The 4,498-nt window shown below is 43.0% G+C and overlaps 1 protein-coding gene across 1 annotated transcript in view; it reads right to left on the bottom strand.

The window, feature by feature from the left end:
• zmiz2 (zinc finger, MIZ-type containing 2) overlaps positions 1–4,327 on the bottom strand; it is a 45,505-nt gene extending 41,178 nt beyond the window's left edge. Inside the window, exon 1 of the mRNA XM_032511139.1 lies at positions 4,288–4,327. The gene's annotated coding sequence lies outside the window, so the exon portion shown is untranslated. The remainder of the gene's footprint in view (positions 1–4,287) is intronic.
• Between the last annotated feature and the right edge of the window lie 171 nt (positions 4,328–4,498).

Below are 4,498 nucleotides of genomic sequence, written 5' to 3'. Positions count from 1 at the left end.
TCTTTAATGCAATATCTACGTTGCCCATTATCAGCAGCCATTCATCCAACGCTCCAAAGGTTCATCCTGTTCACTGATCTGATATCATTTTAAAAAACTAACTGGAGAAGCCTTTTGCAATTATGTAAGCACATAATGTAATCTGATTACGGCCCTGGTTAAAATAACAATGATCTCAGCTGGTATTCTGTCTATAATGGAGTGCAATGGAAGTTGCTAAGTGACCCCAAACTTTTGACCAGTAGTGCACATACTTTACTTGTAATAAAGTATTTTATAGTGTAGGATTAGTCCTTTTAAGTAAAGCTGGATACTTCCTCTAACACCGCCTATACTTGAGTAACTGGGAGGGCATGGACGGTGACTGGAGGGTAAAATTAGGATGTTTTTAATAATTTGAAGATAACATGGAAGTTTCTAAGTGACCTCACACTTTTGTCCGGTAGTGCACATACTTTACTTGTAATAAAGTATTTTATAGTGTAGGATTAGTCCTTTTACTTAAGTAAAGCTGGATACTTCCTCTAACACCGCCTATACTTGAGTAACTGGGAGGTCATGGACGATGACTGGAGGGTAAAATTAGGATGTTTTTAATAATTTGAAGATCATAACTTTCATGAAGAGACAATTTATTACACAACCGTTGTATAAAAGTGTATAAAAATCAAACATATTATACCTTTAAGGGCTTTACAGGTAATACCTACGCCTCTACTACAGCGAAGAAGGTCAATGTCGGATAACTCGACTGCTGGATGAAAACATACGGCACAATACCCAAGCCTTACTGGGTGATCCTGCGGTGCACCTGCCTTTAATAAAGCTCTAATAAAGTCTTGATGGCATCTGAGAGATTACCAATTAAAAGCCTCTTAAATACAGCGGAGCAGCAGTCGTCATGAGAGCAAGGTGTCAGCTTGCAACAATGAAAAGATATTACTACTCCGGGGAATGAAAAGACCGTCTACGACAAACAAAAAGACACACGGGGCACTATCTTGCACCCGGTGCAGCGCGGTGCAAAGCCCTGTGTCTTTGCTATTTCAAGACCGCCCACGTCATTTAAATAACAAATGTACCTGCACCCATCTGTGCGCCCAGGGGGCGTGCTGGTATTACAGGGAGGTGTGTTCAGGTGCATTCTGGGCGTGCTGGTTATACAGGGAGGTGTGTTCAGGAGGCCATTCTGGGCGTGCTGGTCTTACAGAGGTGTTGTTCAGGAGCATCTCTGGGCGTGCTGGGTTTACAGGGAGGTGTGTTAGGTGCATCTGGGCGTGCGGGTCTTACAGGGAGGTGGTGTGTTCAGGTGCATTTGGGCGTGCTGGTCTTAAGGAGGGGCGTTCAGGGCATTCTGGGCTGCTGGTCTTACAGGGAGGTGTGTTCAGTGTTATTCTGGGCGTGCTGGTCTTACAGGAGGTGTGTTCAGGTGCATCTGGGCGTGCTGGTCTTACAGGGAGGTGTGTTCAGGTGCATCGGGCGTGCTGGTTTACAGGGGGTGTGTTCAGGTGCATTCTGGGGTGCTGGTCTTACAGGGAGGGGTGTGTTCAGGTGTATTCTGGGCGTGTGCTGGTCTTACAGGGAGGTGTGTTCAGGTGCATTCTGGGCGGGTGCTGGTCTTACAGGGAGGTGTGTTCAGGTGCATTCTGGGCGTGCTGGTCTTACAAGGAGTTGGGTTCAAGTGCATTCTGGGCGTGCTGGTCTTACAGGGAGGTGTGTTAGGTGCATTCTGGGCGGTGCTGTCTTACAGGGAGGTGTGTTCAGGTGCATTCTGGGCTGTGTGGTCTTCTTACAGGAGGTGTGTTCAGGTGCACATTCTGGGCGTGCTGGTCTACAAGGGAGGTGTGTCAGGTGCATTCTGGGTGTTACAGGAGGGTGTTTCAGGGCATCTGGGGGTATACTATCTAACCCTTGTTGTCGCTGGTCAATAATGGTCCCTTTTTTTCAACATTATTAATCGCTTTTTCCAACATTTTTGTTACTTTTTCAACGTTGTTGGTGCTTTTTTTTGTGACGTTTTTGGTGTCCCCCCCCCCCCAAAGGTTTTTGATATTTTTAATGTTGTCTTATTTTGACGGCCCATTTTGTGTGACTGACAAAAAAAAAAAAGAAATTATATGAAAACGGGTCAATTTGACCCAAGGACAACATGAGCGTAAGGGCAGTGGGAAATGATCAACTGACCAACAAAAACCTGGTCTAAAGTCAATGGCGCAGCATTTTATTGTTATGTTAACAGTGCGCGCTGTTAAAATAACAATAAAATGTAGCACACGTACACATGAAAAGTACTATTATGATATGATCTGCTCGCACACTTCCACTTCATGCACAGGCATTTGATTTTCTTCTCCTGAAAATCTCCTTCCTGCTCAGAAAAATGCGACATCTTCATAGCAACGCACCAAGGGACCAACGCGCCTGGCTTTTTAAGGGAATGGGAGATGACACTCTGATTGGTTGATTGCACGTTACCGCCCAAAACACACCTCTGATTACTAAAGACACTAAGTACAACCCATTAAGAAGCATTTGCCTGGCACACTGACCCTTTTTTTCTGCCGTTGAAACTAGCAAAAGTGGATTCTTCCACGCCCTAAACACACCTGCCCCGGGCGCTTCACGCCATGCGCTTAGGTCGTTAAAATAGGGCCTCAGACGCTGTGAAGAAAAGATAAATTAAAAAGGTCTGAAAGGCCTTTTATATGTTGTTGTTGTTCTTGGGGAAAGTAACTTTGTACATTTAGTTTAGTCCATATTCAAGGTACTTGTACTTTACTTAAGTATTTCCAGGCATTTTCTGCTACTTTATACTTCTACTCCACTACATCTCAGAGGGAAATAGTGGATATTTTACTGCATTACATTTATTTGACTGCTTTCAGATTAATATTAATTAAATAAAAGTAAAGATAAAAGGGTAAAATTGTTGATTAAGCCCAGGTGGGAAATTCAGAAACTACCTCACAGTCTTTGAAGTAAAGTTGGGTGAGAAAAAAGATTATTTTACACATTACATTTTGTAAGTAAAACGCTTATTTTGTCTTGTGTTCTGAAGGGGAATCCAATAAGTCCAAAAATGAAAAGTATTAAGGGAAATATAGCAGTTCAAGGTGTCTTCACTGTTGATTTGTTTCACTGTTTTTTAAGTTCAATAAATGCAACATCTCTCCAAAAGCCAGTCTTTGTGTTAAATAATCCGGATTTGGCCAAAATAATCGTGATTAGGATGTTTTCCATAATAGAGCAGCCCTAATATAGTCACAGATCAACAAGGTGCACAGGACCCACATCCTACAGAAACCCCCAAAACATCTGGATGTTTCAAACATCAGCAGGCTCAGACCGTAGCTGTCCGTCTTTTTAACCACCATCTTCATTCAAGACTTCTCTGCCTTTCCATATGAACACTGAGCCAAAATAACTACCCCAGCCTGGCTTCCAGCCAAGACAACATGTAATTGTACCCATGATACAGTCAGTAAGTCATGTCCAAAAAGGGGAAAAAACTGGCTCTGGCTTCCTCATAAAACACAATGCAATACTACAACAACCCATGCATAATAAAGCAACTGTTGTGTAAAAGCATCCATGGTGTCAAATCAGCTTTTGTAGCCTAAAAACACGCGGAATTTTCTTTCCTGGGATTTGATTTTCAACGTTAAAAATCATGCAAATAACATTTTGATTGCAAAATAGCCTACTCCTGCACCCATTAAAAACAAAAACATCATGCTGCTCAAATTTGCAGCACTGCAAAGCAGAACAAAGCATTTCAGCAGTGTACATGCTGTGGAGGAGTGCAGCCTCCCTCTATCTATCTCTCTCTCTCTGCATGTGTGTGTGTGTGTGTGTGTATGTGTGTTATCAATTACTAAAAAAGATAATAGCAGATGTTTCGTTTCACCTACCTGAGCTGAGCTGGTTAAAAAAACAAAACAAAAAAAAACATATGTTGCAGCTCACCGCGAAAACGCAAGTATAATTGGGAAATATGGCTTATAATAAATGTAATATTTAGGTGATATGGCTGTGTTATAGCCTCATGTTTGAAGTATCTGTCTTGTGTCAGTGACTGGAAACAAGAGCTGTGCTGAGGGTCTTTAACACGCTGCTGCGCCTCTGGCACCGTTAGCTCCCAACGGCTACTTAGTTAGCATGTTTCACGTAGCCCTTAGCTTGTTTTACGTTACATTGACCGGGCAGTTAGCTACATTTCATCGCAAGCAGATAGCTTACAAGCTAACCGGGCTAGCTTGATAATTAAAGACTGAAACAGAAGCTTACCTTTTGGCTGCTCCGGCTGCCAGACGATGAAGAGCCGCTTGATTGTAGACGGTTAGCTCAACGGTTAGCTCAACGGTTAGCTCAACGGTTAGCTCAACGGCTAGCTAGTGTCGCAGTCCAACGGCTAACAAGACAAGACAAGGCTGCTTGATTACCGTGTTGTCGAGCGTATTGATAATATATTTTTCTTTTACTTGTCACCCCCCCCCCC

Source organism: Etheostoma spectabile, unplaced genomic scaffold, assembly GCF_008692095.1.
Source record: "Etheostoma spectabile isolate EspeVRDwgs_2016 unplaced genomic scaffold, UIUC_Espe_1.0 scaffold325, whole genome shotgun sequence".
Classification (NCBI taxonomy): Eukaryota; Metazoa; Chordata; class Actinopteri; order Perciformes; family Percidae; genus Etheostoma; species Etheostoma spectabile.
Note: the sequence above shows the minus strand (reverse complement) of the source record. Positions and strands in the feature narration are given on the sequence as shown.